At 44.6% G+C, this 14,339-nt stretch overlaps 1 pseudogene; it reads right to left on the bottom strand.

The window, feature by feature from the left end:
- Positions 1-7,890: 7,890 nt before the first annotated feature.
- Positions 7,891-8,625, bottom strand: LOC143990135 (small ribosomal subunit protein eS6 pseudogene; annotated as a pseudogene).
- Between the last annotated feature and the right edge of the window lie 5,714 nt (positions 8,626-14,339).

Below are 14,339 nucleotides of genomic sequence, written 5' to 3'. Positions count from 1 at the left end.
TCCTTGCGCATTCGTCACCGTCACGTGACTTCTTCAGGGAAATTTTTTTTCATTTTTTTCCCTGAAGAAGTCACGTGACGGTGACGAATGCGCAAGGAAGGAAGTGAGAGAGACACTAGGAAGGACATTGGAACGCACCGTTCGTTACTCTGCTTGTTGCTCTATTACTGCAGTTTTTATTCACTCAGAATGTGAGTACCCTGTCACTATACTTAAATAAAATTCAATTGGTTGAAACTACTACACTATGGGACATTATCTCTTTATCTTGTGAGGCATACCTATCACAGGAACAGGAGCCAGTTATCCATCTATACTATTAAGGCTGTAACCTCACAGCCGTGAGGCATACCTATCCCAGGAACAGGAGCCAGTTACCCACCTATATTATTAAGGCTGTAACCTCACAGCCGTGAGGTAAGGGCACATCTATCCACGTATTGGATAAATAGGAGGATTAAGTCACTGCACATGTATGCCTGCATGGATCACTGAAGTTCAAAGCTAGTGCTTCCCCTTAGAACACAGCACGTCCACAGGACTGAATATCCCAGACTGATTACCAGCACCTTATTTTTATGTGTTTATCATTTCACCTGTGTTGTAACGTTTTTTTTTGCTGCTAGCACTATTTGCACTTTATAAACACGGAACATGCATTTTGTTATATTGGATTGATTGATATCTGTGTTTTTTTCACTTGGCACTTTATAAACACCGCATGGAACATGCATTTTGTTATATTGGATTGATTGATATCTGTGTTTTTTCCACTTGGCATGTCACATGGGATTGTGCTTATGTGATTATTCTCACTGTACACTTTTAGTCATATATTTTGGACTATCACCTTAAGTTATATACTCATTTATTGTCAGCATATTTTATTGCAGTTTTGCACAGCACCCACGATTTATATGTCTATTGTTTCAGGCATTCATCCATTACTGTGAGTTTTTATTTGTATGGCACTCTATCAGAATCTATATTTGATTGCCACTCTTTAACATTTATTTTAGTTTAGCACGTACCGAACAAGGATTTGTGCACACCCAGACACATATAATTTTACACTAGCACTTTTTGACCTTTGCAAACACGGTACAAAGGGTAAACCGCGCTACTCAAACAACAAAAGAAAGCAACCTATAAGCAGCAACCCTAATCGTAATACTCCGATATCAAACTAAATAGGTGAACAAAATGAGCTGCGCTAAAAACAAAAAATTAATCAAACACCTAAACCTAATCAAAACCTATACCAATAAACATGAAAAAAACAATAGTAAGTTGACAAAAAATGTGATTAGTAAATAGTATACATAAAAACTATCATATCATCATAAAAGTGAATAACGTGTATACTAGATCTAAAATGAAATTAGCATAAATAATATAGAAAAAACCCCCCAAAATAATTAATGTAAATTGAAACAAAAAATAGTGTGTGCTAAATCTAAACGAATTCGTTCGTGACGAAACGCGCGTAGGCAGATAGGCGTTCTGACGTCTCCGCGTTCTACGCCCAACCAGGAAGTGCGGGCGGCACACGAGTCCGGCCGGCTCGTTTTTATGTGATCGTTTTTTCTTTATATATGTGAGTGTAAATTTTTTTTAAATTCTACTTCATTAAACCAAGTGGTTTTACGCTATGCGAGTGTCTTTGATCTTTTATACATGATCCACGATACCCTCGTTTCCTGACTGGAGGCTTCGTATTGGAGATAGAGGCAGCGTGGTGCCAGCAATCTACGATACCTTTGTTTCCCGATTGGAGCCTTCGTATTGGAGATGTAAATGGTGGGATGCCTGTGACGGTTCATCCAGAAACCTCTGTGCTGTTGCCTTACTGATCTCACTAACACTGGGATCTAAAGCTCTGGTAAGCGGCCCCTCTTCTCACTGGTGGAGGATTGTTTTGATTATTTTCTATATACACGCATTTGTGGATATTTTTGCACCTTAATATCAAGTTTGAGGAATCAACAATACTTTTTGGACAAATTTTTTCTTCATCATATATGAACTCTTTATTGTTTTTGAATATTATTTTTGTTAGTTTTATTCGTTTAGATTTAGCACACACTATTTTTTGTTTCAATTTACATTAATTATTGTGGGGGTTTTTTTCTATATTATTTATGCTAATTTCATTTTAGATCTAGTATACACTTTATTCACTTTTATGATGATATGATAGTTTTTATGTATACTATTTACTAATCACATTTTTTGTCAACTTAATATTGTTTTTTTCATGTTTATTGGTATAGGTTTTGATTAGGTTTAGGTGTTTGATTAATTTTTTGTTTTTAGCGCAGCTCATTTTGTTCACCTATTTAGTTTGATATCGGAGTATTACGATTAGGGTTGCTGCTTATAGGTTGCTTTCTTTTGTTGTTTGAGTAGCGCGGTTTACCCTTTGTACCGTGTTTGTGATCCTTATACATTTACTGCAGCTACTTTATTCATGGATATTTTTGATTTTCGTGCCTCCAGAGTGGTAAACACAGAAGAGGTTTTTGAACCCTTTGCTGAAGGCGATGGGGATTTGGGTGGTCTCTTTACAAGGCTAAAAAACCTAATAGTATCTGAGATCCATACCCAATGGGACATTGCGTTTCTGGAAACGTATATAAAATTACAGATGGTCCCACGCAGCTTGAGGTGGGAGGTTTGCCCCCAGAAAGGTGAGGTAGATCTGGAGGGATGGTATAAATATTTTAATGAAGCTGGTGTTGCCTTTCTACGGTTCCTCGTGGAGAGGAAGAATTTAACACTTAACCGTTTAGATATTGAGATCAAAAACTTAAAAGATAAAATATTGCCCTTTAAAAATAATGAGGAATATTTAGATAGATCCAAAGGTCTTCTTAAACTGTTGGAGAAAGAGGATAGAGAACAAAAACTAAAAAAGAAAAAGAAGTATAACCGAGATATCTTGGACTATCAATCTCTGACTGTTTTTGAGTGGCAAAAGAGATTACTGATAGAACAAATTGATGTCTCCGGCCCTGCTATGGATACTACCCCGGTGGCTATGTCCCAGGGTGGGATACCACCCCAGAATACACAAAACCAGACAGTACCATCTGCAAATTCTGTAAATTCTCGTTTCCGCTCCCCTGGTGAGGGAAAGAGAAATTACAGCCAAATGAGAGGTGGCAAACGAGGACCTCCTCAGGGGCATGACAATAGAGGAAGGGGACGAGGTGGGCAACGTCAGAATGCCCCCCCTCTCCCCCACACATATGCCCAAGCCCCCTCTCCTTATTATGGTCAGGCTGCTCCCCCTCCAAACTGGGGACAGGAGAGACCATTTGTACCTCCCCCTGGATGGATGGGAAGCTTTGCTTCTAAACAGGGTTATTTTCCATCTCCTACTTATAATCAATTACCCCTCCCTTCTCAATATCCAAAACCTAACCCACCAACAGCTTATATTAACAGCCAAGTGGTACATTATGATGTGGACTACCAATCTCAATTTAATATTCCTACACAAAACAGTTTTTTGCCTTTACAGGATTCGGGGTTTCCACCTATGGAGGGTATGACAAACCTGAGGCCCAATAATATGGGTCCCTACAGTGACATTCAGGGAAACTCTGGTAATGGCAACTTGGGTATTAACCCAAGCCACAACAATTGGGGTTTTCCCAGGCCAAACCAAGGCATCAAAAGAGTGGTCGAGCTAAGAGAGGAACTAGAGGGGGGAGGCGTACTCAGCCCAAAAAGACCAAGAACATAACTGGTGCAGGTATCTTTAACCTTAGCTCGGCCACTCTTAGTAATTGCGAACTGAGTGTCCTGGATAAGGGCCTCAAGTTTGCCCCAGCCAAAAATATGAATAAGTTTCAAACATACATGGATATTCATAGGTATGTAAGAAAACTTAATATCCAAAGATATGTAGCTTCAAATCCTACCAATTTTCTTAGAAATGCCTCTGGTGACTATTGTCACTCGGGGCTTTCTAATTCATCACTTTTCAACCCACCTGGACATCTGTGTCCCTCTTTAAAAGTCTTTCGTGATCTGGCCCTCAAAGACCTTGAAGACTTACGTATAAAAAAAGTTAGAAATAAAGAGGTGATTGATGCTGGCATTGAATCCCTCTGCAACAATAAAAATGTGGTCATCCGCCCAGCGGACAAAGGGGGGGGTATAGTCATCCTAAATAAGGATGACTATATAGGCGAGATGAATCGGATTTTGGGAGATAGGGCTACTTACATCTCCCTACCCTCTAATCCGAATGCACAATACAAAAGAACTTTGGAGTCCCTTGTTACAGAGGGATTCGATCAGGGAATCTTAAATAAGAAAGAAAAGGCCTTTCTTGTCCCAAAAACTCCTAGAATCCCCATAATTTACTACTTACCTAAGGTCCATAAGAGTCTCACCTGCCCCCCGGGACGACCCATCATTAGTGGGATCGATTCTATTACTTCCCGGGTGGGCAGGTATATAGATTTCTTTCTACAACCTCTAGTGCGTCGAATGCCATCATTTATTAAAGACACGAGGCATATAATTAACCTTCTCAGGGGATATCATCCGAAACAAGGGACCCTGCTGGTGACTGCAGATGTTGCGTCACTTTATACAAGCATACCCCAAAATATGGGCCTAGAGGCCGTCTCGGATTCCCTAGAGAGGTTTTCCGATCTCCCCTCAGAACAAATAATCTTTATTATGAAACTTTTAGACTATGCGGCTACGCATAACTTTTTTTGGTTTGGAGGGGATTTTTTTCGCCAGATTAAAGGGGTCGCAATGGGGGCAAAATATGCCCCTAGTTTGGCGAATTTGTTTATGGCGAAATGGGAGGAGGATGTCGTCTATGCCCGGGTCAGGCCGCAGCTGACCTTTTGGGCCAGGTACATAGACGACATCCTCCTCCTATGGGATGGGAGTGAATCGGATCTCTCCTTGTTTATGAGTGAGCTTAACGCCAACACCAGGGGCATACACCTCACCTATGAAGCTAGTCTTACCAAAATTAATTTTTTAGACCTTACTATCACTATTAAAGGAGAATGTTTTATTACATCAACTTTCTTTAAAACCACCGATAGGAACTCCTTTATACCTACTACTAGTTGCCATCATCCATCTTGGCTCAAATCAGTACCTAGAAGTCAGCTCTTAAGGTTGAGACGTAACTGTACAGAACAGGATGTTTTTGTACAACAGGCCCGTGTTCTCACTCAGAGGTTCATTGATAAAGGCTATCCATCTGAACCCTTGACACGTCTGATAGATGAGATTAGTCAAGTTGAAAGATCCGATTTACTAAAGGAACGAGAAGGAGGTCGTCAAAACAATTTTCGTTACCCCTTCATCACCAATTATTCTTGCCAACACACTAGGATCAAACATATACTTAAAAAACATTGGCATGTACTTAGGAACGACTCGGTATTGGGAACTATTTTGCCTGACAGACCCCAAGTAGTATATAGAGGCGTAACATCTTTGAGGGACAGGGTGGCCCCTAATGTTTTGGACCCACCCACTAATCGTCCGCATTTTTTCTCGAACCTTACTGGGTACTATCAATGCAGGAAGTGCACGGTATGTAGCTTAAATGGCTGTCGGTCTAGGAGAAGTACTACCTTTAGATCTACGGTTACATCTAGGTCTTACACCATAGAACCTTTTATCACTTGCTGCTCAGAGGTAGTGGTCTACATGCTGGAGTGCCCTTGTGGCCTCCAGTATGTAGGGCGGACCAAACGTGCTTTACATGTACGTTTGAACGAACATATTGGGAATATCCGTAGAGGATATACCCAGCATTCGGTCTCCAAACATTACCTGCTGGCACACAATAGAGACCCCACCAACACAATCTTTATGGGAATTGACAAGTTCAATCCCCATTGGAGGGGAACCCATTTGGTAAGAAGCATTTCCAAGCTTGAAATGATGTGGATACACAGATTAAAAAGTTACGTCCCTCATGGCCTTAATATTGAAGTAGACGTAAATGCGTTTATTGACAATTCTTGAACAATATATGATTGGTTGGAATAGCTTATATAGCTTAGGCTTCCTGTTGTTGTTGTTGCTTTTTTAACTGTAAACTTGGTGTGAGTTCCATGAGTCTTCAATGAGGGTTTTTTGCCTTTATCATTTTTTCTGTATTTGTGGTCTTACCAAAAAAAGTTTTCAATTTCCACTGGTATATAATTTTTTATAACGAAGAATGTATTAATATCTGGACATACAAGACAGTACATATCTTTACTACAAAAGCTCTTTTGTTTATTCGTTTGGACTGTTTTGTTTGTGCCTAATATTATTTTATTATCTTATTAAATACCTTTTGATAAATATACTTTTCAATTGGTATTTGAAAGGAATTTTTTTAATTCTTTTTCTTAATGTATCTTTATGATAATTTTGTATTTTTAATTTATGGCTCTTAAAGAATCTGGAGGGTTATGATTATAGGTTTGCCTCTGCGTAGTGGTAGGGCAAATTTTTACCTCTTTCTCCCTATGTAAAATGGTGGACTGGGTGATAGTATAGGCATTCCAGTCCTCTTTCCCTCACCTAACATGGTGGATTGAGAGGACAACATGGAGCTCAGACCGAGGCTGTTTGTTTAGGATTTTGTATATAGGCGGTGCGTCAGAACGCCGTCCCGCATCCCGTGAACACGTCCGTTCGTGACGAAACGCGCGTAGGGAGATAGGCGTTCTGACGTCTCCGCGTTCTACGCCCAACCAGGAAGTGCGGGCGGCACACGAGTCCGGCCGGCTCATTTTTATGTGATCGTTTTTTCTTTATATATGTGAGTGTAAATTTTTTTAAATTCTACTTCATTAAACCAAGTGGTTTTACGCTATGCGAGTGTCTTTGATCTTTTATACATGATCCACGATACCCTCGTTTCCTGACTGGAGGCTTCGTACTGGAGATAGAGGCAGCGCGGTGCCAGCAATCTACGATACCTTTGTTTCCCGATTGGAGCCTTCGTATTGGAGATGTAAATGGTGGGATGCCTGTGACGGTTCATCCAGAAACCTCTGTGCTGTTGCCTTACTGATCTCACTAACACTGGGATCTAAAGCTCTGGTAAGCGGCCCCTCTTCTCACTGGTGGAGGATTGTTTTGATTATTTTCTATATACACGCATTTGTGGATATTTTTGCACCTTAATATCAAGTTTGAGGAATCAACAATACTTTTTGGACAAATTTTTTCTTCATCATATATGAACTCTTTATTGTTTTTGAATATTATTTTTGTTAATTTTATTCGTTTAGATTTAGCACACACTATTTTTTGTTTCAATTTACATTAATTATTGTGGGGGGTTTTTTCTATATTATTTATGCTAATTTCATTTTAGATCTAGTATACACTTTATTCACTTTTATGATGATATGATAGTTTTTATGTATACTATTTACTAATCACATTTTTTGTCAACTTAATATTGTTTTTTTCATGTTTATTGGTATAGGTTTTGATTAGGTTTAGGTGTTTGATTAATTTTTTGTTTTTAGCGCAGCTCATTTTGTTCACCTACTTTTTGACCTTTACCCTTTTATCCTTTACCTGCATACTCATCTGTTCCCCTTCCCCCTCCCTGCCCTTTCTTCCCCTTCCCCTTTTTCTTTTCTCCTTCCCTCTCTTTCTCCCCCCTCCCCCCCCCCTCCCTCTCCCCTCTTTTCTTGTATTCCCCCATTTGCGCAACACTAAAACCACTTAATCGATATTGCTCAGGGAGTAGGTGAAGCTCCCTTCAGTGTTTGCAGCATCCCTCCATTCCCCTTGTCAAGGTGGTTGGCGCAGAGGTACTTTATACACTAAGTGACCCAGAAAAACCACCTTCTCTTTGCACCACTGGACCTTTTACTTTGAGGCCTTGTATCCTTGCTCGGCTACGTAGTGGAGGAGGTTTTCAGTGATAAAAGTCAATCTTGGCAATCTGCTCCTGGCACTTCTCATTTGCTTTCTTTGTTCTCTTAGCAAGAAGCTTGGCATACTCTGATGCTTCCTCCTCATTCTTCTGAGTGCGCTGCTTCTTCAGGGCAATATGTCTGTGCTTGTGTTGAAGAACTCTAGGTGTTACAAGACACTAGATCTTGGGGGCATTAGTCCTGACCTTCTTCCCTTCCTTAGCAAGAGGCTTTCTAACCACATATTGGTGCACATCATCTTCTTTGGACAGGTTGAAGAGCTTGCAGACTCTACTTGCCTTTTAGGACCAAAACGACATGGAACAGTGTTGTCTGTGAGGCCAGGGATGTCCTTCTCACCTTCCCTGACTTTCCAGTTCAACACACTTAAGTCGGCATCTACAATACAGCCATGCACAGACTTGTGTTTGTGCTCGCCAGTCCTCCTGGGGTGGTAACAGGAGTGACCCTTACTCAATAGCAGACGAATGTGGCTGTGGGTGAGAACTCTCTGTTTCATGGGGAAACCTTGCTTATCGTTGCCTCCCCTGATGCGCACAACAAATCCCTTCCATTCCTCACCCAAAGGATCAGCTGAAACTTCTGTGGCCATGCGTTTCTCATAAAAAGTATGCAGCTTGCGTTCATCGTCAGGTTTAATCAGCTTCTGGCATCCAGTGACTGGGAAACAGATATTAAGTTTCATGTCTGCACAGCCTATCTCAGGTCCTCCGTCGGAAAGAGGATAGAGGTAGCAGGTAAGAGGCTTTCAGAGAAGTTTGAGATGTCACCACGTTGGAGGGTATCTGCACAAAGCAAGAGGTCATCTACATACTGAAGGAGTACAATGTCTGGGTGTAACTTCATCCAGGTGTCCAGGATGAGGGCCATTGCATTGGATTGAATTGGGAGGGAAAGTTCTGGGCACCTTGTGGCATAACGGTCAAGGTGTAGCAGCCAGGTGACCTAGGCTTGCCTGAATCCTAGCAGAGAAGGTACACGTAATCCGGAGAAGGGCAGGGAGGTGGGCAGACTTCCGGGTCTTCCGCTCTGGAGTGCAGTTGTAACAAACATGCAGGGTTGGTACGGGTGGGAGTGAATACAGTGTGTCAGAGGCCATCATGAGAGGAGCTACCTTTTTACTGCTCTGTGCAAGTTCTAGGCCCTTTGTTACTAATAACAACATCTCAAGATCCATTACTTTATACTCTGGGCGTGATAGGAGCAGACCCTTTTGGACTGACTCTTTAAGACCTAAGATAAATGTGGCATGTTTGTATACTTTGTTCAACATGCTAATACCCAAATCAGTAAACATTTGTGTGATTCCAGTGCATAGAATTATGCAACTTTAAATCACTTACCTTTTTTTTACTGACCACAATTCGACTGGCATAACGCCCAGAAAATATATTTCCCCATTATAATATTCTTAAAACTTATATCTGGTTAAAAATCAACATTTTAAATCCCCAATTATTGCTTATACAGCTTAAACACAATTCAAACCATTTGCACAAATATAGCACATTTGCTACATTTGCTGTTATTAGAAAAGAAGCATCTTTTAACTTCAATAATGCAAGGATAGGCAACTACAACTAAAACAGTCCTTAAAGTCAGACTTTGGCTGAAATAATCAAGACACCCTATACATAAATTAAAATGCTACTTTGATTGTAATATGTCCCAGAGGACCAGGGCAGGACTTAGGGTGGTGGGGGCCCCTGGGCTTGAGTCACTTTCGGCCCTACCTTCTATACATTACCGTATTTATAGGAGTATAACACGTGTCGGCGTATAAGATGCACCCCAAGAGGGAATTTTAAGGAAAAAAACTTTTAGGAGGGAAGTTTAAGAGAAAAAAAAATTACATTTAAATGCCCATCAATGCAGCCTTGTCAGTGTAGCCTTGTCATTTTCAGCCTTGCCCCAGTGTCATTTGCAGCCTTGTCATTGTAGTCTTGAAGTTTAAAAATGGCTCTTGGGTCCCCTCGCAGTCCTGAGCGGAGCCGAAAGTAACTGAGGGTACTCGGCTCGGCTCACAGTCACACCCAGTCCCTCTGTTATGTCCATCATAGGTTGGGACTGGGTGTGACTGTGAGCGGAGCCGAGCCCAATACACTCGGCTATGTATCTCGGCGGGGCACGGGGGGCCCATGGGTAGTGATGGACGAACTTCCGACGGGACGTTTCGCGAACGCGAAATGCGAACGGACCCAAACGTTCGCGAAACAGAACGTTCGCCGCGGGCCCCATTGACTTCAATGGGAGGCGAACTTTGCAAACCTTCATGTCGAATTTGCGGCCACGTGGTAATTATTAGGGGGTAAAACGTAGTCCCACCATCTGGACAATGACATAATACATGTATGAGGTGAATTTGGGATCGATAACTACAAGCATTTTTATTTTATTTGGGAAATTGTTCTAACAATTCAGGACTATGGAGCTAATGAAGGCAATGGAGGAGAGGGAAGGTCAGGGACCAGGGTAGGCAAAGAAGAGGGTGCAGGAGATGATCACCAGCAGCGTGACATACCGGAATGACACATGCACCGTGATAGAGGCATCTGACAGCAGCACCGTAATACAGAGCACTGACAGCAGCACCGTGACATACAGCGCTGACAGCAGCACCGTGACATACAGCGCTGACAGCAGCACCGTGACATACAGCGCTGACAGCAGCACCGTGACATACAGCGCTGACAGCAGCACCGTGACATACAGCGCTGACAGCAGCACCGTGACATACAGCGCTGACAGCAGCACCGTGACATACAGCGCTGACAGCAGCACCGTGACATACAGCGCTGACAGCAGCACCGTGACATACAGCGCTGACAGCAGCACCGTGACATACAGCGCTGACAGCAGCACCGTGACATACAGCGCTGACAGCAGCACCGTGACATACAGCGCTGACAGCAGCACCGTGACATACAGCACTGACAGCAGCACCGTAAGCAGCCCCAGGAGGAAGTCAGCACAGCACAGGGATGGTGTGATCCCCTCATAATAAGAACCCCCAGGAGGAAGTCAGCACAGCACAGGGATAGTGTGATCCCTTCATAATAAGAACCCCCAGGAGGAAGTCAGCACAGCACAGGGATATCATAAGCAGCCCCAGTAGAAATATGACACCGCTCAACCTCTTCAAAGAGGAGGGTAGGGGCATATAGTACGGTGTGCTTTTTTGGGTCAAGGAAGTGAGCCAAATGAATTAAGAAGGTCTGTGTGCTTGATTAAAAAAATAGTTTATAGACATATACATGGTCTACTGGTCACATGTGTTGAATTCCTCCGAGATCCATGCCTCATTCATTTTTAGAAATGTGAGGTAGTTAACACTGTGGTGAGCTAGGCGAGTACGCTTATCGGTCACAATCCCCCCTGCTGCGCTGAACGTCCTTTCGGACAGGACACTGGATGAGGGGCAAGCCAACAGTTCGATTGCAAATTGGGCAAGCTCTGGCCAGAGGTCAAGCCTGCCCACCCAGTAGTCTAGGGGTTCATCACTCCTCAGAGCGTCCACATCGGCCGTTAACCCAATGTAGTCGGACACCTGACGGTCTAGGCGTTCCCTGATGCTGGATCCGGATGACACCTGTCGATGGGTCGGCTGAAAGAATGACCTCATATCCGAAGTCACCAACACATCTTCAAACCGGCCTCTTCTTGCAGGCGCTGTTGGATTGGTACCCGCAAATCCTTCTCTGGGAGTGGGAATTGCTCCTCTGCCAGCGCACGCAAAAGCAGAATGCAGCATTTCTCGAAGCAAGGCCTGGAAGTGCTGCATTCTGACAGCCCTCTGCGACGGCGGTAACATTTCCGCCATTTTGTGTTTGTACCGGGGGTCTAAGTACGTTGCCACCCAGTACTGGTCCTTGACCCTCATGCTTTTTATACGGGGGTCCCTATTAAAACACTGGAGCATGAAGGCCCCCATTTGCACTAAAGTGGAAGCGGTGTGGTGGCCTGGCTCCTGCTCATCATCCAGGATAATGTCGTCCTCTTCATTCTCCTCTCCCCATCCACGCACAACAGGGATCCCAGAAAGGTTTAAAGCATGCTCTTCTTGCTCCTGCTCATCCGCCCCGGCACCATCCTCCTCTGACTCCTCATCAGACTCCTGTTGTTGACTTGTCTCAGATAGAGTAGCCCCCCCTGGGAATTCATCCAGCATTGCGACTTCCTCATCTTCCCGCTCCTGCTCCTCCACAGCCTGATCAATGACACGACGCAATGCACGCTCCAGAAAGAAGGCATAAGGTACCATGTCACTGATGGCGCCATGGCTGCGACTGACCAGTTTGGTGATCTCCTCAAATGGCCGCAGAAGTCTGCATGTGTCGCGCATGAGCAGCCACTGGCGCGGTGAAAAAAAACCCAGCTCCCCAGAACCGTTTCTTTCGCAGAGTTCATACAGGTAGACGTTAACTGCACGTTTCTGCTGGAGCAGCCTATCAAGCATATAGAAGGTTGAGTTCCATCGCGTCGGGCAATCGCAAATAAGACGTCTGACCGGCAGATGGTGTCGCCGCTGAATGTCAGCAAGGCGAGCCATGGCCGTGTAAGATCTTCTGAAATGGGCCGAGATTTTCCTTGCCTGCCGCAAGATGTCCTGGACCCCAGGGTATTTGACAAGGAATCGCTGCACGACCAAGTTTAAGACGTGTGCCATGCACGGCACGTGCGTGATTTTGCCCTGTTTCAATGCGCTAAGCAGATTGGCACCGTTGTCACACACCACTTTACCAACTGTCAAATTGAGCGGTGTTAGCCACTCATCTGCCTGTGAACGCAAAGCTGAAAGGAGTGCCGGGCCAGTGTGGCTCTTTGCTTCCAGGCACAACAGACGCAGCACGGCATGGCAACGTCTCACCTGGCATGTGGAATAGGTTCTGGGGAGCTTGGGCGGTGCAGTGGAAGAGACGCTAGCAGCGGAAAAGGAGGAGGCAGCTGAGGAGGAGAGGGAGGAGGATGGAGTAGGAGGAGGAGAAGAAGAGTCAGGCCTGCATGCAATCCGTGGCGGTAAAACCAAATCTACACGGGTGCCACGGGTTACATGCTTGACGGCCGTCAGAAGGTTCACCCAGTGGGCAGTAAAACTGATATACCTTCCCTGCCCGTGTTTGCTAGACCACGTGTCTGTGGTCAGATGTATCTTGGCACCGACACTGTGTGCCAGAGATACATTCACTTGCCGCTGAACATGGCCATATAGCTCTGGGATGCCCTTCTCTGAGAAATACTTCCTTCCTGGGACCTTCCATTGTGGTGTTCCAATGGCCACAAATTTGCGAAAGGCCTCCGAGTCCACCAGTTTATATGGCAGTAGTTGGCGGGCTATGAGTTCTGACAAGCCAGCCGCCAACCGTTGGGCAAGAGGGTTATCCGGCATCATCATTTTTTTACGCTCAAACATTAGGCCCACGGAAGCCTGCCTTTTTGCAGAAAAATGTGAGCTTGGCGTGATGGAAGGTGGAGTGGAGGACAATTGTGAGGAGAGAGGAGAAGGAGAAGTAGAAGACGAGGCTGGACGGTGAGAGCCTGCAGTGTGGCTTTGTGTGTTCCGTTGCTCCCACTGGGCTCGGTGATGGCTGCTCATGTGCCTTCTTAAGGCGGTCGTCCCTAGGTGAGTATTGGGCTTACCGCGACTAACGCGTTGACTGCAAAGATTGCAGATGGCAACGCTATTGTCAGCAGCGGACACGTTAAAAAAAGCCCACACTGCGGAGCCATGTGCCGGTGTCCTGGGAGCGCCAGATGTGACCGTACATGGTCGATGACTCGCTCCTGATACATTTGCAGTCTGCTTTGTCCCTGCTGTGCAATGTAAGTCATTGCTGCTTCTCCTCCCTATCTGCTGGTCCATATCTCCCTCTGAACTCCCCTCCTCTTCCTCTCTTGTGGGCACCCACGTGACATCACTAGACACGTCATCATCAACGTCACCTTCCCCACCGCTATAAGTAGAGATCTCGGAGTAGGCAGCAACACCGGGGACCAACCTCCTCCTTGGGCTGATCTGGGTACTGGCGTCAGACTGCTGAGTAGCGCTTGTTGCTACCTCCTCTTCCTGATCCAATACCAAGAGTGGCTGCGCATCAGAAATGTCCTCTTGATATGGATCGGAAAATAATTCCAGTGACTCAAGCGGAAGGTATGTGGTGGTGGTGGTGGTGGTCGTGTTGTTGGTGGTAGTGTCTTTGGGGGTGCACATAGCAGAGAGTGAAGAAGAGGGTGCAGATCGAGAGGATGAGGAGGGTGCAGAAGAGTAAGGCTGAGCGAGCCACTCAACCAAGTCTGGTGCATCCTTTAAAGTAATTGAACGCACCTTCTGCAACTTCCCACTTTGGCTCAAGCCTGTTGCTCCTGCCCTACCCCTACCACCCCTGCGGAAGGGCCTGCCTC

Source organism: Lithobates pipiens, unplaced genomic scaffold, assembly GCF_037356315.1.
Source record: "Lithobates pipiens isolate NorthernLeopardFrog02 unplaced genomic scaffold, aLitPip1_a1.2 Scaffold_18, whole genome shotgun sequence".
NCBI lineage: Eukaryota > Metazoa > Chordata > Amphibia > Anura > Ranidae > Lithobates > Lithobates pipiens.
This window is presented reverse-complemented; position numbering and strand designations above follow the sequence as displayed.